The sequence below is a fragment of the Gracilinanus agilis genome, chromosome 6 (genome assembly GCF_016433145.1).
Source record: "Gracilinanus agilis isolate LMUSP501 chromosome 6, AgileGrace, whole genome shotgun sequence".
NCBI lineage: Eukaryota > Metazoa > Chordata > Mammalia > Didelphimorphia > Didelphidae > Gracilinanus > Gracilinanus agilis.
Genome location: NC_058135.1, coordinates 90,568,946 through 90,591,669, shown reverse-complemented (window position 1 = coordinate 90,591,669; position 22,724 = coordinate 90,568,946). Strand labels below are relative to the sequence as shown.

The following is a 22,724-nucleotide window of genomic DNA, read 5'->3' as shown; positions in this document are numbered from 1 at the left end:
CTTCAGGGCACTTGGAGCTGTGCAGATCAATCCCACCTGGCTTAATCCTGTCAAAACAGCAGATAAGAAGTCTTCACAGGGCGGGGAAGCTTCAAAACCCCTTTCCACTGACTACAATGAAAGTAGCTGAATTAACTTCTTTAGCTTTTACCACCAGCTGGGGAAAATCTGTCCTCAGATCCCAATAACCTAATTAATCAACAAAACAGAGAAGCCCTCCCAGGACTGAATAACACAAACCCAAAGATAAAAAAATTGATCAGAGGATCAAGATTAAAGCCAATTACAGAGGAGAAAGAAGGAAAAAATATTAGTAAACAGCAGAAAAAGAGAAAAGAAATCAGAATAGAAACCTTCTCTCCAGAAATTGAACAAAAAGCAAATGCATCAGAAGAAGATAAAGGAACACCAAGAAAAAATATAGAAACTTCAGTGAAATGGACATAGGCTTTGGAAGAATTTAATTCTATTATTAATTCAATTCAAAATTGAAATCAAAAAATCAATTAATTCAAGACCTCAAAATTCAATTAACTCAAGAACTCAAAATTAAAATAACTCAAGAACTCAGAAAACAATCAACAGAATCTGAGGACAATTAAGAAAAGGAAATACATAATTTAAAACAAGAAAATAATGTCTTAAAAGCCCAAAATGACCAGCTGAAAAATGATGCAAAAAGATTAAAGATGATATACAAAGAAAAGCAGACCAGAAAGAAGATGATCAAAAACCCAGGGATAAAATTCAGTCTTTAAAAATTATAATTCAACAACTAGAAGCAAATGACTTCACAAGGCAGCAAGAATATATAAAACAAAATGAAAAAATGAAAAATTTGAGGAAAATATGAAACACTTCATTGACACAATCAAAGATCTGGAAAACAGATCTGGAAGAGACAATTTAATAATTATTGGTCTGTAAGAACATCATGACAAAAGAAAACATTTGGACATCATGCTACAGGAAATTATACAAGAGAAGTTTTCTATTATTCTCTAACAAGGGGGAAAAGTGGAAATTGAAAGAATCCACAGATCACTTCCTACATTTAATCCACAATTGACAACTTCCAAGAATATTAGAGCCAAATTTGAAAACTATCAGACCAAGGAAAAAATATTACAAGCTGCTAAGAAATCATTCAGATACCAGGGAACCATAGGTAGGATAACACAGGATCTGGCTGCATCTACATTGAAGGACCAAAAGGCATGGAATATAATATTCCAGAAAGCAAGTGAACTGGGTCTACAACCAAGAAATAATTATCCAGGAAAACTGACTATATTCTTGTAAGGGAAAGTATGGTCATTCAACAAAATCAAAGACTTCCAAGCATTCATAAAGGAAAAAAAACGGACTTAAACAGAGAGTTTGCTGTTCAAACACATAATTCAAAAGAATCACAATAAGGTAATTAAGACAGTGTGGAAAAAAAAACACAACAAAAAACCAAAAGCCAAACAACCTTTTCTTTAAGGGACTCAATAAGCTCAATTGACTTATATCCCTATAAGAAAAGAAAATATTGGTAACTCTTAAAAATTCTTTTTATCAACAGGGTAGATAGAAGAATTATACTTAGAGGGAATAGGGGCAAACTGTATAGGATGAAATATCAAGATATATGTATGTATGTATGTGTGTGTGTGTATATATATATAAACTATAAAACTACAGGTAAAAAAGGAGATAATATTAAAGAAATGGAAAAACAAACAAAATGGAATAATTTTATATTTCATAAAAAAGCTCATAAGGTGAAGAGGGAAGACTAATAAAATGGAAGGGTAAAGAGGTTGGAGAAAGGAAATAATTAATTCTTAAGTGCATAGAAATTAACTTTAAGAGGGAAGAACAATAAGATCATTTGGGACAGAGAATTAATTTTTGCCCTATAGAAAAATAGAATGGTAACAAACAGTCTGGTGGGTAGGGAAGCAATACTAAGGAGGGAGAGGGTGGGGGGCAGCATAGCTTTAAAGAATAATAAGAGGGCAATAAGAAGGGAGGGTGGAGAAAAGGAAGTACAAAAAGGGAGGGGAATAGAGGAACTGATTAAAAAAACACTGGTATAGAAGGAAATAGTGAAAGAAGCAAGGGCAGGACAAGGAGAGAGAATCAAAATACCTGTAATACACAGTTTATCATTATAACTCTGAATGTGAATGGGATGAATTCTCCCATAAAACAGAAGGAAACAGCAGAGTGGATTACAAACCAAAATCCTACCATATGTTGTCTACAAGAAACACACAAGACAAAGGCAGACATTCATAGAGTAAAAATAAAAGGCTGGAGAAAAATCTATTGAGATTCAACTGAGAAAAAGAAGGCAATTGTTGCAATCACGATTTCTGACAAAACCAAAGTAAAAATAGATCTGGTTAAAAGAGATAAGGAAGGTAATTATATCCTGATAAAAGGCAGTACAAACAATGAAGAAATAGCAGTGCTCAACATGTATGCACCAAATGGTATAGCATCTAAATTTCTAAAGGAGAAACTGGCAGAGCTCAAGGAAGATATCAATAATAAAACAATACTAGTAGGAGACCTGAACCTTCCCCTATCAGATCTAGATGAATCAAACCAAAAAATGAATAAGAAAGAGAAAAGAGAGCTAAATGAAATCTTAGAAAAATTAGAGTTAATAGATATACGGAGAAAAAGAAAGAGGGACAAAAAGGAATATACTTTCTTTTCAGCAGCACAAGGAATATTCACAAATATTGAAAATGTACTAGAACATAGAAACATGACAAACAAATGCAAAAAATCAGAAATAATGAATTCAAACTTATCAAATCATAATGCAATTAAATAGTTATTAGCAAGGATACATGGAGAGGTAAACCCAAAACTAATTGGAAATTAAATAATATGATTCTCCAAAATAAGTTACTTAAAGAATAAATAATAGGAATAATTAATAATTTCACTGAAGCAAATGACAACAATGAGACTTCTTACCAAAATCTATGGGATGTAGCCAAAGCAGTACTAAGGGGGAAAATTTATATCCCTAAGTGCATATATTAACAAATTAGGGAGAGCAGAGTTCAATGAATTGAGCATATGACTTAAAACACTAGAAATTGAACAAATTAAAAATCCCCAGATGAAAACTAAATTAGAAATACTAAAAATCAAAGGAGAAATTAATAAAATTGAAAGTAAAAGAACTATTGAATTAATAAGTAAGACTAGAAGCTGGTACATGGAAAAAACAGATAAAATAGACAAAGTACTTGTAAATCTATAATAAAATAGGAAAGAAGAAAACCAAAATCACAGTATCAAAGATGAAAATGGAGACCTCAACTTTAATGAAGAGGAAATTAAGGTAATCATTAAAAACTATTTTGCCCAATTAAATTGCAATAAATATAGCAATCTAGGTGATGTGGATGAATATTTAAAAAATATAAATTGCCTAGATTAACAGCAGAAGAAGTAGAATACTTAAATAATCCTATATCAGAAAAAGAAATTGAACAAGCCATCAAAGAACTCCCTAAGAAAAAATCGCCAGGGCCTGATGGATTCACAAGTGAATTCTATCAAACGTTCAAAGAACAAATAATCCCAATACCATACAAATTATTTGACATCATGAGCAAAGAAGGAGTTCTACCAAATTCCTTTAATGACACTAATATGGTCCTGATCCCAAAGCCAGGCAGATCAAAAACAGAGACAGAGAACGAAAACTATAGACCAATCTCCCTAATGAACATAGATGCAAAAATAATAAATAGAATACTAGCTAAGAGACTATAGCAAGTGATCAAAAGGGTTATCCACCATAATCAGGTGGCATTTATACCAGGAATGCAAGGATGGTTCAACATTAAGAAAACCATCCACATAATTGACCATATCAACAATCTAACAAACAAAAATCACATGATTATCTCAATAGATGCTGAAAAAGCCTTTGACAAAACACAATACCCATTCCTATTGAAAACACTAGAAAGTATAGGAATAGAAGGACCTTTCCTAAAAATAATAAAAGTATATTTATAAAACCATTAAGAAACATCGTATGCAATGGGAATAAATATAAGCCTTCCCAATAAGATCAGGAGTGAAACAAGGATGCCCATTACACCTCTATTATTTAACAGTGTACTAGAAACACAAGCAGTAGCAATTAGAGAAGAAAAAGAAATTGAAGATATTAAGATAGGCAGTGAGGAGACCAAGTTATCACTCTTTGCAGATGATATGATGGTCTACTTAAAAATTCCTAGAGAATCAACTAAAAGGCTCGTGGACATAATGAAAAACTTTAGCAACATGGTAGAATACAAAATAAATTCACATAAATCATCAGTATTTCTATATATTTCCAACACATTTCAGAAGCAAGAGTTAGAAAGAGACATACCCTTTAAAATCACCTTAGATAATGTAAAATACTTAGGAATCTATCTACCAAAGCAAACACAGGAATTATATTGAAAACAAATACAAAACACTTCTCTAAACAATTAAAACTAGATCTAAACAATTGGAAAATCATTGACTGTTCATGGATAGGATGAGCTAACATAATAAAAATGACCATTCTGCCCAATTAATTTACTTATTAAGTGCCATACCCATCAAACTACCAATAAACTATTTTACTGGATTAGAAAATACTATAACAAAGTTCATTTGGAAGAACGAAAAATCAAGAATATCAAGGGAAATAATGGAAAAAATGAGAAGAAAGGTGTCTTAGCAGGAACAGATATCAAGCTGTACTTGTATAGATATCAAGCAGTGGTCATCAAAACAATGTGGTACTGGCTAAGAGACAGAAGGGTGGATTAGTGAAATAGATTTGGGGTAAGTGACGTTAGCAAGACAGTGTATGATCAACCCAAAGAGCCCAACTTTTGGGACAAAAATCCACTATTTGTCAAAAACTGCTGTGAAAATTGGAAAACAATATGGGAGAGATTAGGTTTAGATCAACCTCTCGCACCCTACACCAAGATAAATTCAGAATGGGTGAATGACTTGAAGATAAAGAAGGAAACTATAAGTAAATTAAGTGAACATAGAATAGTATACTTGTCAGATCTCTGGCAAAGGAAAGATTTTAAAACCAAACAAGAGTTAGAAAAAAATTACAAAATGTAAAATAAATAATTTTCATTATCTTAAATGAAAAGGTTTTGTACAAACAAAAACAATGCCACCAAAATCAGAAGGGAACAGCAACCTGGGAAAAAATCTTTGTAAAAAAAATTCTGACAGGGTTCTAATTACTCAAATATACAAGGAGTTAAACCAATTGTATAAAAAAAATCAAGCCATTCCCTAATTGATAAGTGGGCCAGGGACATGAATAGGTACTTTTCAGATAAGGAAATCAAAACTATCAATTAGTACATGAAAAAGTGTGCTAAATCTCTAATAATTAGAGAAATGCAAATCAAAACAACTCTGAGTTACCACCTCACACCCAGCAGATTGGCTAAAATGAAAACAGGGGATAGTAATAAATGTTGGAGGGGATGTAGCAAAATTGGGACATTGATGCATTGCTGGTGGAGTTGTGAACTGATCCAACCATTCTGAATGGCAGTGTGGAACTATGCCCAAAGAGTGCTAAAAACACTGTCTACCCTTTGATCCAGCCATACCATTGCTGGGTTTGTACCCCAAAGAGATCATAGATAAAAAGACTTGTACAAAAATATTTATATCCACACTCTTTGTGGTTGGAAAAAACTGGAAAATGAGGGTATGGCTGAACAAATTGTGGTATATGCTGCTGATGGAATACTATTGTGCTCAAAGGAATAATAAACTGGTGGAATTCCATGTGAACTGGAATGACCTCCAGGAATTGATGCAGAGTGAAAGGAGCAGAGGCAGAAGAACATTGTACACAGAGACTGATACACTTTGGTAATATCGAATGTAACAAACTTCTGTACTAGCTGCAATGCAATGATCCAGGACAATTCTGAGGGACCTATGGGAAAGAACACTATCCACATTCAGAGGAAGAACTACAGGAGAGGAAATACAGAAGAAAAACAACTGCTTGAACAGATGGGTTGATGTGGACATGATTGATGATGTAGACTCCAAATGACCACACCAATGCAACCATCAATCATATGGAAATAGGCCTTGATTCATGACAAATGTTAAAACCAGTGGAAATGCATGTTGGCTATTGGGGGGCGAGTTGGGGGTATGTGAAAGGGAAAGTAAAAACATAAATCATGGAACCATGGAAAATTTTTCTTAAAAATAAAATTTAAAAAAAGTCTGCTTTGATTCATCAAAAAGAAGGATTATGGTACAAGGAATAAATTTTTGGACTTACAGTCAGGAAAATCTGAGTTATAATTCTGATTCCAATATTTCTATCTATGCGACTACTGACAAATCACTTGTTTAACTTCTCAGAAGTTCAGATTTCTCATCTGTAAAATGGTATATAATTCTTTTTGAAATATATATGTGTATGTATTCATATATAAAATACATCCTTTAGAACTCAATTATAAGTATTTGAAGCAATCTGAACTTTAAAGAAAATTAAAAACCCTTTCAATTGGCTTTTAAATTATAACATTAAAATCTTAATTTTCAAATAATTCAATGATTTAAGTAATTAATAATTTAATAATAATAGAAATGTTATATTCAGGTTCATATAAATATATACAAACAAGTATGTATTTATACATATGCCTATATGTATATTGGTGTGTGGGCAGAAAGAGTACCTATATCATGGCATTGCTGTGATACTCAAATTTAAATGCCTTTACTCTTTTTGCTCTGAAATTCTGCCTGTTTTAATTGGTGAGTACCTCAAGTGGCCCACAATATTAGGCTAATTCCAGCCATATTTCAATTTACTTTCTGGTCATCTTCTTCACAAACACCTTTTCCCTATGAGCATACCTTCACTCCCTACCCTGTCCTCCTTTCTAGAACAGAAATCAAATTAATATAATCAGTACTGCTAGGGGGCAAAAGTATATCAACATACTCCCCTATGGTTCCATTCATCATAAGTATAACTTTTCAAATCAAGGTACCAAGGTACTTTTCCATTTATGTTTTGTCTCTTCCTGTTAAAATCTAAACTTGAAGGTAGAGACTGGCTTCATTTGTGTATTTGTAACCCTAGTGCTGTACACAGAGCTTGGAAATAGTACCTTTTTTTTCAAACTCTTTCCTTCTTACTCTTTCTCTTGTCTTAGAATATTGACCCTGAGGCAGAAGAACAGAAAGGCCTAAACAATGGGGATTAAGCAATTTACCTAGGATTACTTAGCTAGAAACCATGTGAGGGCAGATTTGAATCAAGGACCTCTCATCTTGAGGTCTGGCTCTCAATTCATTAGCTGCCCTACCTAGTGATTCTTAACATATACTGTTTCATTAAATCATACAAATGCATTACTTTTCAATGAATTTTTCAAATAATACAAGCTTATTTTTCAATAATCTTCTGGAATGTGAAGAAGTAAATGTAACTGGATGGAGACTTGGCTTTGTTATCAAAAAGTCTCAAGTTCAGGGCCTGCCTCTTACACATACTATCTCCATGACCTTGGGTAGATTTTAGGAAACTCTCAAAGTTCATACATTTCAGAGAAGGAGCTAGCCTGAAATGGTAGAGGGAGTTTCCTTATTTGGAATATGTTTCTATCAATAGAGTCACAGGTCCAGTCCCTCTACCTCTCCTACGGTAGGAAAAGCATTACCTATATATCTAAACCTGGAGAAATATTAAGTCTGGTTTTTCAAAAATCCTGATCCTCACCTTTAAAAATGCAGAATATTGGAGCACAAATTCTTATTGTCATTCGGGTCAACACCTCTAATTTATTTAACAAATTCTTAATCTTCTTGCTTTGGTAACATTCAAAAAGAACTTCAGTACAATACACAAACTGTGAAAGGATGGAAGTTAAAGAAAGGATTGCTCAAATCACTGATAACTTTATTTCTGAGTAATTTTGCATCTATGTGGTAATATTCTTTTATTCTTTTTATACATTTGGCAATTCTTTTGAGTATTAACCACATGCATTCATACCAATGGGAAGACAACAAAGGTTATCCTCAGAATATTCCTTTGGCACAAGGCTCAGCCTGATAATTGGCATGTCAGTCAGCATTCAGTGAATGCTGTAAGCATCTTTAGAAATATAATCACTTCTGCTAAGAAGCTTACAGTTTAATAAGAAAAAGAGAAAAAATACAAAGAAAAAGGGTACCATAACACATTTCTTTTTTTTAAATGCTAATATAATCCTTACAGTAAGTACTCACTAAAAATGATCATAAGTGTTTGTGTTGAGAGTTGGGAATGGCCTGAACAGGTTTTATTTTTAAGCTACAATGAAAGAAACCCTGATAAATAGAAATAAGTAAGACATAGTTTTGCATATATATACATTATAAAATCTTTTTGTTAAATAATGCCTTCTCTAGTGCATGGAGGGAGAGAGAGATACCCAGGAATTTAAAAGTAAGAAATAATTAAATAAATAAATTTAAAAATGAAAAAACAGCCTTGGATCTGGAGCGAGAGGACCTAGGAGATGTGCTATTCTCTGTAACTTTGCTGGGCAAGTCATAACTTTTCTGAACCTCCATTTCCTCAACTCCAAAATGAGGGCGTTGGGCTAGATGCCCTTCAACACCCATAATGTTTCTAAATTTAAGTTCCTATGGTCACATAAACTAGGATTCTTTTGATTCTGAGAAGAGAAGAGGATGCTTTGTGAAATGTGAGGCTTGATTGACCTTAAAATATTTTAAAAATTTAATTTTTGCTTTACCTTTTCAGGTCATGTTCAATAATTTTTCTTAATGAGCTTATTTTATAAGGAAAGCAGTTAATAATGAACCATTTCCTCCATGAAATAATCTGTGGTTATATTCCTTATTTGTCTACCTTTTAACCTCTCTGGGATTTAGATTTCTTAATGGTAAATTACATAGGTTCAGACATTGGAACTGATATTTTATTGCTCTAGAGACCTGCCAGATTGCTACAGGCCTACTAATGCAGGTTTATACCTTCTCTGCAACTGATAGCTCTAGAGAGCTTAGAAAACATAAGGGTTAAGTTGCTTGCCTAAGATCATAAAGTCTATATAGATCAGAGGCAGGACCAGGTAGTCCTAGCTCTCATAACCTACTGCTTAAATGATATAGTAAAATTTTCTCTCCTTGTACTTTGAGATATCCTAAGTCCCTGAAGTGATAGACACCTTATAAGTCATCTAGTGGTGATTATTCTATATTTAAAACTAAAAAAATAAATTACATTCGTTAACTTCCATAGATACACGTCATCCTAGGTATGTGATAAAATGTGTATGTGTAATTAGAACATCATATTAATAATTCCTTAATATTAATCATTCAACCACCAAAGGATGATACAAATATGGCAATGACAAATGTAATAGTTCTCCTTTTAGATTCTTCAGAGAGAGGAAATATCAATCTGCAGGCCAGATCTAGCCCTGCCTTCCCACTTGGGAACTTCTTAATGAATAGAGTAATCTTGCACAAGAAAAATTGCACTAGGGAATACATCATCAATTTAGAGCTGGAAAGGAATGAAGAGATCATCTAATGCACTCTGTGAACTTTACATGTGATGAAACTGAAGTCCAGAAAAGCAAGTTTATCTCCATGGTCACCCAGGTAGCAAGTAGCAAAGTGGGGGTTATAAATAAGATATTCTGACTTGAAATCCAGCCACTTTCTGCACTCCATGCTGTCTGGCCAAAGAACTTTTACACACCACACACACACACACACAAACACACACACACACACACAATTGCACTCAAGCATACAAATGCACACATCTGCATATGCACAGTACATATATACATATCTATATATGTGCATATACTATATAAATGCATGTCTATCCATACATATATACATACACAAACACATGTGTGTGCATATTCATGATTGTATATGCATATATGTATATATAAATTATTTTTCTTGCTACTAATGTAGCCCATTTGATACGTTGCTTCCCCTCCCACTAGGATGTCTATTTTGTTCTACTGAGAGAGCACAATCCCTGAATGCTAATAAAAAGAAGTTGAATATGTGTGAGTTGTGTTTGAGTTAATTTGCATTCTGGGTTAATTAACATTTCAAAGGAAAGTAATATGAAAAAAAAGTTGAAACCTAATGATATAATTTCTTTAAGTAGTAATATTTGGTGGCTTAACTAATTCAGTGCACACACATGCACATATATATATGTGCATGCATGTATATATGTGTGTATGTGTCCTGGTCTATATTAGCCATAAGATTACAACAATATATCACAAACATTACACATTACAATGAAACAATACTTTATTAGGTGTGCAAGAATGGCTTAATATAAAGAAAACTATTAATATAATTGATTATAACAACAAAAAGTACCAAATAAACCAAAAATCATCATATTATATCAATCTAGAAAAAGCTTTTGAGAAAATATAACATTCATTCCTATTTAATTCACTTGAAATGATATGAAAAATTGATTTTTCCTTTAATAAATATATGTTTAAAACCATCAGCAAATATAATCTGTAATGGGGATAGATTAGAAGCTTTTCCTGTAAGATGAGAAGTAAAATAAAGATGACTATTATCACCAATATTATTTAATATTGTACTAGAAATACTAGGAATAGCTAAAAAAAGGAAATTGACAGTATCACAATGGGCAAAGAAGTAATAAAATTACCTCTTTTTCAAAAACAATCTAATCATATATATACATATATATGAAATAACATATATTGAACTAAAATTAATTGAAGCCATTAATAATTTTAACAAAGCAGCAACATATAAAATAAACCTACATAATTCATCAGCACTTTCATATATCATTAACAATGTCTCTCAGAAGATAACTCTTAACCATAGAAAGAATAAAATAACTAGGAATATATCTTCTAAAACATGAACATAATTATGTAACCCTTTTTATACAAATAAAGTCAGATTCACAGAATTGGAGAAATGTTGATTGTTCATGGATGGGCAGAGCCAATATAATTAAAATGACAATCCTATCCAAATATCAGTTCGCAACTCCACCAGCAGTGTATTCATGTCACAATTTTTTCACATCCCTTTGAACATTTATCATATACCTTTTTTGTCATGTCAGCTTGTACATACCTTTTGACCCAGCAATGTTGGATTTATTTCCTAAGATAATAAGGGGAAAAAAAGTAAAGAAATTATATGTTCTAAAATATTTATATCAGCTCTTTTTGTGTTGCCAAAGAGTTGGAATCTACAGGGATGTTCATAAATTGAGGAATAGTTAAAAAATTTGTAGTATATGATTATAATGACATATTATTGTGCCATAAGAAATACCAAACAAGATGATCATAAAAAACAAACCAAAAAAAACCCTGGATAGACATATGAAGTGTTTTACAGTAACAACAAAATGTTATAATGATCAACTGTGAATGATTTAACTCTCATCAATAAGACAAGGATCCAGGAAAATTCCAAACAACTTATGGAAAAAAAAAAGGTTATCCAACACCATAAAAAGAACAAACGGTGTCTGAATGCAGAATGAAATATACCAATCTTTTTCTTATTTCCTTCATGATTTTTTTCTCTAGTGTAATCAAGATGTGTCTTGCTTTATAACATGACAAACAAGGAAATATTTATTATAGAAGGCAAGGGTTAAAATAGAGGTTTTGACAAAATAAGAGAGCAGCTTTTAATAATTTAAGTTTTGATGAGAATATAGTAGAATTGTAAATTAATATTATCCCTTTAAGAGAAAAGAAAACTTCTAGCAGCTTTTAAATGTATACGTGTGTGTGTGTGTGTGTGTGTGTGTGTGTGTGTGTGTGTGTGTGTGTGTAGATAGATAGATATATAGGTAGAAAAGAGGAAAGAGAGATTACTAATTTTATACCCTAAAATTCCTAATACTATGTAAAATTTCTAAAAACCATACTCTAACTGGCTTCAAGGACAGGTTCTTCTGCCTGACCAGACCAGGCCTAATCTAACCTACTCTACCTAAAATTGATTCAATAACTACGTATCTACACTAATAAACAGCCACCACCTATGACCACCTTAAATAAGGTTTATCCTTCAACTGCCAGTGTTTAACTCCTAGTCGCGCCTTGCCTCAGAGACAGACTCCTGCTCCCTCAAGATCCAGAGGCCAAAGACTACCTGCATTCTTAGGGAAAGGGAGTTAGTTGACAGGAGGAAGAAAACATAATGAGATATATTACTGGACATTGCTAATGTAAGTATTTTTTGTAATTATTTATTATGATTTATTACATACTTATAACAAATCATTTGCATTATATTATTGTCATATATTGTATTATTACATATAAAGTGAAATTAAAGTCATTCAAAAAAGAAAGTGCTAAATAAATACCAGCTGGTTGATTAAAAGTATTTTAAAACATGAAAAATTGAGTATAGGGCCTTTTCTACTTTTCCCATACTTATACACTTCTAAACAGTAATTTGAAGTTTCTTTGTAATACAAGGATGATGTGACTGACCCATTGTGGTTACCATTTAAGTTGTTTTCATTATTTTTTCTAAGGATGGTGAAATATTTATATCATGTGTTTATCATTAATTCAGTTATCCTAATAATTTATGTAAGGTGGGGAAACTGGGGGCTCAATTTTTGAGATAATGATACCAAGGTAGTGCTGATTTTTATATGATAAGTACCCTAACATTCTGAAGTACTTTCCCAAGCTGGTTATTAACTCTTCTTCCTGGATTCTTGCTATTCATGAGATCAAAAGAAGGCTAGACACTCTTGACAAACAATGTCAGGAATTGGATCTTATCTTACTTTTACAGACATATAAAGCTTCCCAAAATAATGCAAATTTATGTAGGTTGGAGTTTTTTCACTTAGTCTCCCATACCTGCTTTTGTGTTGAGTGGAAAATAAAGTTAAATTTTTAACATATTTTGTCTGTGTGTGTTTTTTTAATCACATCATACAAATGTTATCTTTGTATCTGTACTTCATAGAGAGTGCCTGGCATGTAATAAGCCCTGATTATCAATTAAAAGAGCTTTCTGAACCTTAGCTGGAAGAATGCTTCTTATAACTAGGGACAATCATCTTTCACTTCCCCTAAACTTTTCCTCAGAAGTGCATAGAAGAAAAATAAGATTAATCTTGTTTTTTATGAAGGCAAACAAATCCTTTATAGCTTTAAGGCTGAATAATTTATTAATATTAAGGTGACTAATCCCTTTTCATTTCTTTTGACATTCAAAAATCAACAGTGCAAGAATTGCATTAAATTGAACTGACTGAGGAAAAAAAAGATGGAAAGGATACCATTGAAATATCATTTTCAATGTTTGGGCATTTTTTCCCTTTTGGATGAATAATGACTACCCCTCATCAAAGACCAGAATGAGATAGTACAGGCTCTTCTCCTATAAATGGGATATTTAATCACTTGTTTTATTTTCTCAGTAAAACAGCTGGGCTTTGTTGTTGTTCTTCACTTATCACACTGTTTGGTTTTTCACATGAAATGACTTGTGGGAATAATTGGCACACTGCTGTTACAAATATCAGTAACATACTTTGTCTGCAGTCTTAGATTTAGTAACAAATGCAAAACTTTGTAACTGATATTCATTTAAAGTGTCATTAATTTCAAGTGGTCACTAAGGGGCTATAAAATATGTATGCGGCTGTTATAAAGCTCATCATTAATTTGCTTATTATTGAGCATAAAATGTCACAAGACACATAATAAATTTTACCACTATGTAAAATTATTCAACTCCAAACAACATCCTTCAACTCAAAGATAATTTAAATTTCATAAAGCCTAATGGAATTCCAGATATATTTACTCACTTTCAGTTGTCAACTCCTCAAAAGAATTCTTCTGGTAGACATGAATAGAAAGGATTGAGAAATAAAGCTTGACTTAGTAAAGAAAAAAACTCAATAGTTTTCCTTTGGTCACTAATTATTAATTTTCCCCTACTATCCCTACTATGTTCTGAACAAGTAGAGGTCCCATACCCAAAAGGAGATGAGTGATGCTAATACAGAAAATTTTCTTCTTTATCAGGTATCCTGATATTCAATGGGAAACTCAAGAAGTCTAGATAGGTCTCAGGGAGTCTATTAATTTGGATGAAACAAAACATGCACACACATACATACTAACCTTTAGGTTTCTTTGTATCCTATGTATTAAAAAACATTATTCTAAGATTCAGTTCATAGGCTTAAGCAGACTGCCAAGGGGATCCATCACACAGAAAAAAACAGTTCAGAACCCCTGGCTTATATGATATCCTTGACCTTTACATGACCGCTGGAGTATGAAGAACAATTACATGTGTATAAATGTGTAAGTGCCTTCTGGGGGTATAGATTGATGCAACCTCTGCCTTAGCTCCCACAGTTTTTTAAGCTTCAAAAATGAGCTCAGAGTTCTTTCAGTCATACTTGCCCTTGTGAAGACATAACCTTATCAGGATTGTTGCAAATATGTCAGGAAGTCCTCCCAGACTCTTTCTTGTTCTATTTTAGTTCCTACTTGCCTAATATTACTTTTAAGTGAAATAACATTAGTGAAAAATATTTTAAAAATATATTACAATTGCATTCCACTTTCCCTAATCCCTTTCTTTTTCTGAAAATGTAGTAATCTAAACTACTCACCTGCCTAATGAATTTTCATTGCATATTATAAAACATTAAGTAAATAAATTCAGGGAGAAAAACCCAGTACTTTAGATATTTGTGATCACTGAACATTACTTCACTAAATATCTGAAATCTCCACCCTTATGTCCTTTCCTTATGAGATGTTCCAGGAACATCTGAGCTCTAAACCTCACTTTGAAGGGTATATTTGTTCCCAGAGAATGAATATAAAGGCATTCAGGAATTCCCCCATATCTCTCATAGTAGAAATGGGAAGGTCTTATCTCCCAGGGAGTAGGGACTCTACCCAAACATCTACAATGGCAGATAATAATGATTCCCGACCAATCACTAGACAAATTAAGCAATCTAAAGGAAGCTAGTAGTTCCTCTACATAACATCTATTAACCTCTTTGTGGATTCCATAAATTCAATGCAGCATGCTAACCATCTCTGTTTCATTTGTTATCAGTGATCCTAAAAGATGGAGCAAGGTCACTAGTAGTTCAAAAGCTTCTAACTCTAACATACTGTCATTCAGAAGTGTGAGAGACATGATGAATCCCTTTCCTTTTCACTAGCAATACACAGATTATGATAGTCTTTTATAACCCTGATCTTTTATAACACTAGAATTATTCCATCCCACTCCCTTTTCTATTCCTGTGAAAACCTTAACAAAATGGAAAGGAAAACACTTATAATTTACAACAAACAGGGGATACAACAATAAGTATTTAGCGCTCTCTCTCTCTCTCTCTCTCTCTCTCTCTCTCTCTCTGTCTCTCTCTGTCTCTCTCTCTCTCTGTCTCTCTCCATATATGTGTGTGTGTGTGTGTGTGTGTGTATGTGTGTGTGTGTGTTGATAATTTTGAGTATTCTGATACAAGATGTTAGGTTTAGGTAGATATTGATACTTTCCCACCTTGAAATTATGGAAGTTCTCCTCAGAAATGCACCCAAATATCTTAGTGAAGGATAATAAGAGTTTTTTATAAATACCTGAAAGTTTGCCAGTGCCTAGTGGAGGACCTGGCACATATCAGAGATTTTTCTGAATCATAATATACTTCTTGGCTCAGAGGAAATCATTTTCACTTTTTCTTTGCTCTTCCTAAAAATATAGGCATAGTGGATCAGAGTATATGAAAACACTTTTCTAGCCATCACTGTAAATGTATAGGAGGTTTGGGGAACAATAGTAGAGGAAGAACTGTTTCCCTCTTGGAATCCTTGTTAGAACCCCTTTGCTCATATTACAACATCATTCTCTCATTGTATATACAGTAGGTACAAATGGCATACAGAAAGCTGGCAATGAAGAGCATGCAGCATGAGGTTTTGTTTGATTACTTGGAAATAGATCATATCTGCTGTACCCCAGTATTCAGAAAACATTTTCACAAGTGGTTTTAATATGGAGGAAGGGAAAAAATCATGTATCATTTTAATAGGACTATTTAATAAACAATTGTTCATCAGCAAAGTTGATTTCTTTCTCTAAAGTTTTCTCCTTCACACAATTTGTCATATTTACAGTGTTACTAAAGATTTTTACAGCAAGTTAACAACTCTGAGGACTTTTTAAAAAGTAACAGCTTTGAATTTCTTAGTATGAAATTCTTTAATTTGAGGTTCTTTTCAAAAGCCTTGCTAATTATCTTCTTCCCACCCACATGTAGGGATATATGCAAATATGTTAATACACACATACATATATATATATGTATGTATGTATGTATATATAGAGAGAGAAAGAGAGAGGGAAAGAGAGAGAGGGAGAGAGAGAGAGAGAGAGAGAGAGAGAGAGAGAGAGAGAGAGAGAGAGAGAGAAAGGTATAAAGGACAGAAATGAATGAGAACAATTTGTTACAATGGACCTGCAATTTAGTTAGACACTAAAGACTCCAAAGTCATCTATTGCATCTTCATCTTGATTTTGGCTTGCTTCTAGACTTGTATGACTTGAAGAGAGAGTGATATGGATAATGTGTTTCTTTAACATTGCCTCACTTAAATACAATTTATGTGTGAATCAATAGATGTCACCAATGATGTTATTTTGCTCTAAAGGACAACTGCCACTAGCAGAACATATATATATATATATGTGTGCAGATGTATGTATTCATATATTAATATAATATATATGTACACACACAAACAGGCATATATGTTTGTGTATATAGATATGAAACATATTTATATACATATCTTATGTATATGTATATATATATATATATGTGTGTGTGTGTGTGCGTGTGTGTGTGTGTGTGTGTGTGTGTGTAAGTAGTACATTCATTATTTCCTTGTCTTGGAAATTATATGTGAGTTTATATACATACACATTCCCATCAATGAATACTATGCAGTACTCCTTACTACAGACTTGGAAAAACTTTTAATTCACATTTGGAAATTTTTAATTCTCTTAACATGTAGATGCATACAGTAATGAAGGTATAAAGGTGGATTGGTTATGGAGGTTGGTAAACCTGTAAGCAGTCAGGAAGCTAGTGTGGCTTAACCTCAAGCTGTTTAATGGTGGTGCTGCATGTAGGAATGACCAGCACCCAGTGTCCAAGCCAACCAAGGGACTGATGTAATTTCCTTTGGCAAGGATTGAATCCCCTTTAAGAAGATTGCCCTTCAGCCTCTAACCTGGTTGAGAGAGTAACTCCTATTGGATGACAATGAGATTAGACAGGAAAGGAAGTGTGGTGCTTCCTGTCTAATAGCAATGGAGGGACTCTGTTACTCTCCTAGAATCTTGATCAGTAGTCTGCTTGGATCAGAGTTGAAGGTAGGAGCCACTATTTCATAAGTAAAACTAAGGTTTTATTTGAAAGGTTGATTAGGGGAAAGGATTTGGAGAGTGGGTTAGGAAACCTATGAATCTAGTCTAGTACTGCCTCCTTGATCTAAGTTCAGAATGTTGAATGAACTTCCTTGCTTTGATCTTCAGCTATCTCTAGAAACCAGCCCTGGGACAGAAACAAATGATCTCTTGATGGTAAAATGTAGCAAACTCTTGATAGGGTATATCTAATTGATGTTCTTATTGGTTCAGCAAAGTTCTCCTAAACCTACCTAGCCTGGGAAACTAAGATCCCATGTTCATCTCCCAGCCACCCTGGATCCCCAAGAGGTAGAAGTGAAGGTGAGAAGAGAAGTAGGGAAAGAACAGAAGAGCACCCAGCCCTGGGTCTCCAGGGCTTTATATATCCTGGGTCCAACTGGCAGTTGGTACTTGCCCTATGGTTCATGCAATGGTCAACATTCCAACCAGGGCAACTGGCATGTTGTCCCAAGCAACATGGCAAAATTAATCCTATATTACATATTTAGGCATACTCCTTACTACAGACTTGTAATAACATTTAATTCACATTTGGAAATTTTGAATTCTCTTAACATGTAGATGCATACTGGCTATTTTAGAAGAGGACACCTCTACAACATTCATCAAAATAATGAAAAAGGGAAGTATTTAGTTATGAGTCCTCTTCATTCCTGTGATATAGACTATCATTAAAAATAGATATTTTGGAAATGAATATATTTATAAATATATTAATGTAATTATTTATTATTCTGATACCTTTGGTTTAATGAAATTACAAAATATATTTGTAAATAATCATCCCCAAATCCAATTTATGGTTAAAATTTTGTTAAAACAAATTTTACTACCTCAGATACTTAGTGATAAATGAAAAAAAAATTAAGACCAAGAGAATTTAAGTGACTCTTTTAGATATTTTGTAAAGAAATAACCTAATAATATTATCTTAGGAAACTGATCAAAGAGTAAGAACAATTTCCAGAATCAGAGTCCTGTCATTTAGATGAGATTACTGTGCTCTAATTAAAGTCAGATATTAAACTATATAAAATAAATGCCAGTATTGGGGTATATCAACTTCTTAAAGGGTTAAATAGTTTTTGCGGGCTAATCTATGACCCTAAACTACTCTTTACAACATTAAAAAATGAATAAAATCTAGTCTGAGTTGTAAATATGAGTGAGAAACTTTTAAATGTCTCATTAAAGATTATAACTGTAGTGACTATTGAGGGACAGTGGACTGTTATCTAATTGAGAACATTAGAAATAACAGGGCCTACCTGGTTAAGATGGTGGCAGAGTAAAAAGTAGCTGTTAACCTCTCCTGACCAAAACATATAAGACTCCTCAAGGAGACATAAAAACAAGTCCAGACAAATGGAGGAACCCCACAACAGGGTGCAGTGTGGAAGGTACATGGAATCGGGACATTTACATGCTATAAAGGGGTGAAACAGCTCTCACTAAATCGCGGGCTGAGCAACCACCCCACCCACTCCACACACATCACCTATAGCGCCAAAGCGAGCTAAAAAGAAATAGAGCAAGTTTGGGACACCCATTGAGTCATTGGCAGCTCCAGGGCCTGTTCCTGAGAGCAGCAAGATTTAGGACCCTAAAAAGGTAAGAACGCACACGGACTATGAGCGAGGGCGTAGAGATCGGGACACAGAGCGTGGGTGCAGGTGGAGACGGACACAGGCACTCACGTGAGCAAAGGCTCTGAAACACTGAGTGGGGAACCAGTGCAGACGGGTATACGACTATGGAAGCAGCGCTCTGAGACTTGTAAAGGAACCTCCAGCAGAGGACCAAGCAAGGGGGTCCACTAGGGGGCTTGACCTTGAGAAAAACCAGAACTCAGACCTCAGGACCCAAAAGACCGCAGACAGAACCTGAGTGGGAGGATAAAGCTCAAAAGCTGCTGGGATAACAATGGCTACCCAGAATCAGGAAGCTCAGACAAGAAAGATTAATAGGAAAAAGAAATCTTTAACACTTGACAACTTTTACACAGAGAAGATCCAGACAACCGAGCAAATAGAGGGGGAGAACAAACAAGCATCCAGACCCTCCCAAAATAATAATGAAAACTGGTCACAAGCTCTTGAAAAGTTCAAAACTGAGATGACGAGAAAGATGGAAAAGATTTGGTTAGAGAAATGGGAAATAGCTCAAAAGGAAATCAGGCAAGAAAATAACAGTTTAAAAGGCAGAATTTTGCAACTGGAAAGTGAGGCTCAGAAATCAAATGAACTGATGAGCAAAGTGAACACCAGAAATGACCAGATTGAAAAGGAAAACCAAAAGATCATAGCTGAAAACCAAAAGATCATAGCCTAAAACCAAAAGATTATAGCTGAAAAACAGTCCCTAAAGGCTAGAATTGAGCAATTAGAAGCTAATGATCTCTCAACACAACAAGAACAAATAAAACAAAGTCAAAAGACAGAAAAAATAAAAGGAAACATGAAATATCTCAATTGAGAAAGTGATAGACCAAGAAAACCGGGCTAGAAGAGACAATTTGAGAATCATTGGTCTTCCAGACAAACCAGAAATTAATAGAAACCTGGACTCAATACTAAAAGAAATTATTCAGCAAAATTGCCCTGAAGTCCTACAACAAAAGGGCAATATAGACATTGAAAGGATCCATAGATCACCCTCAAAACTCGACCCAGAAAAGACAACACCCAGGAATATAATTGCCAAATTTAAGAGCTTCCAAGTAAAAGAAAAAAATCTTACAAGAAGCCAGAAAGAGACAATTCAAATATCAAGGAGCACCAATCAGGATCACACAGGATCTGGCAGCCTCCACAGTAAAAGACCACAAGGCTTGGAATATGATATTCAGAAAGGCAAGAGAGCTGGGCCTGCAACCACGGATCAACTACCCATCAAAATTGACTATATACTACCAGGGAAAAGTATGGGCATTCAACAAAATTGAAGATTTCCAAGTATTTGCACAGAAAAGACCAGGGCTAAATGGAAAGTTTGATATCCAACCACAAAAAATCGAGAGAAACATGAAAAGGTAAATAAGAAACAGAGGGGAAAGAAAGAAAACTCATAACTTTTAAATTTGCCTTTTTAAGGGCCTCAGTAAGATCTAACTGTATTCCTATGTGGAGAAATGCTATGTATAATTCTCGGTAGTGAACTCTATTCACCATTATAGTATTCACTATTATAGTAATCAGAAGAATAATTCACAGGGAGAGGGTGGAATACTAAAAGGTCTAAAATGATATGGGGGGTGGGAAAGAGGGGGGGGTGATTAGTAGGGGACACAAAGAGAAACTTGAGTGAATAAGAAAAATAGGATATTCTATTACACACAAAGAAGGCATGGGAAGGAGAGGGGACAAATACTATTATAAGAAGGAGAGGAAGAGAGCATTAAGAGGTAATATTTCAACCTGACTCTCAGTGTAATCAACCCGGAGAGGGAAGCGTAGCTATACTATCCATTGGGATATAAAACTCTTATCTAACCCTACTGAGAAAGTCAGAAAGGATAAACCAAGAGGAGCAGAGGAGTGGGGAGGTCAAAAAAAGGGAGGGGAGAAGAAGGGGGAGGGAATTCATTAGGCCTTTAAAAGGAAAAAAGAGGGGAATAATAAGGGAGGGGGTAGAAAGGGAAGTTAGTCAAGAGAGGGGATAAGGGATAGGGTCTTAATAGCAAACCATTGGTTTAAAAGGAAATAGTTTAAGGAGAAGGGGTAAGACTAGGGGAGAAGACAAAAATGTCAGCAAATGCACAACTTATAATTATAACTCTGAATGTTAATAGGATGAACTCGTTCATAAAACGGAAGCAAATAGCAGAGTGGATTAGAAACCAAAATTCTACCATAGGTTGTCTACAAGAAACACATATGAGGTGGGTGACATACACAGATTTAAGGCAAAGGGTAGGAGCAAAATCTTTTGGGCTTCAAATGAGAAAATGAAGGCAGGAGTAGCTATTATGATTTCTGACAAAGCCAAAGTAAAAATAGATATGATTAAAAAAGACAGGGAAGGTCATTACATCCTGATTAAAGGCAGTATAAACAATGAGGAAATAACACTGCTCAGTATGTATGCACCAAGTGGCATAGCACCCAAATTCATAAAGGAGAAACTGGCAGAGCTCAAGAAGGAAATAGATAGTAAAACCATACTAGTGGGAGATCTAAATATTCCTCTTTCAGATCTAGATAAATCAAACCAAAAATAAATAAGAAAGAGGTAAGAGAGGTGAATGAAGTACTAGAAAAATTAGATTTAATTGATATGTGGAGAAAATTAAATAGGGACAAAAAGGAATACACCTTCTTTTCAGCTGCACATGGTACATTCACAAAGATTGACCATGTAATAGGGCATAGAATCATTGCAAACAAATGCAAAAGAGCAGAAATAATAAATGTAACCTTCTCAGATCATAATGCAATAAAAATAATAATTAGTAAGGGCACCTAGACAGGAAAATCAAAAACCAATTGGAAATTAAACAATATGATTCTGCAAAACCAAATTGTCAAAGAAGAAATCATAGAAACAATCAACAATTTCATTGAAGAGAATGACAAGGATGAGACATCCTACAAAACTCTGTGGGATGCAGCCAAGACAATACTCAGGGGAAAATTTATATCCTTGAGTGCATATATTAACAAATTAAGGAGGGCAGAGATTAATGAATTGGGCATGCAACTCAAAAAATTAGAAAGCGAGCAAATTAAAAATCCCCAGATAAAGACTAAATTAGAAATACTAAAAATCAAGGGAGAAATTAATAAAATCAAAAGTAAAAGAACTATTAAATTAACAAATAAGACTAGAAACTGGTATTTTGAAAAAAACAGATAAAATAGACAAAGTACTGGTCAATATAATAAAAAAAGGAAAGAAGAAAACCAAATTGACAGTATCAAAGATGAAAAGGGAGACCTCACCTCTAATGAAGGGGAAATCAAGGTAATCATTAAGAACTATTTTGCCCAATTATACGGCAACAAATATAACAATTTATGAGATATGGATGAATATTTACAAAAATATAAATTGCCTACATTAACAGCAGAAGAAATAGAATACCTAAATAATCCCATATCAGAAATAGAAATTGAACAAGCCAT

At 33.8% G+C, this 22,724-nt stretch overlaps 1 protein-coding gene across 1 annotated transcript in view; it reads right to left on the bottom strand.

Moving 5' to 3' along the window:
- Nucleotides 1–22,724, bottom strand: part of GLRA3 (glycine receptor alpha 3) — a 173,978-nt gene that overhangs the window by 150,517 nt on the left and 737 nt on the right. The window lies entirely within an intron of this gene.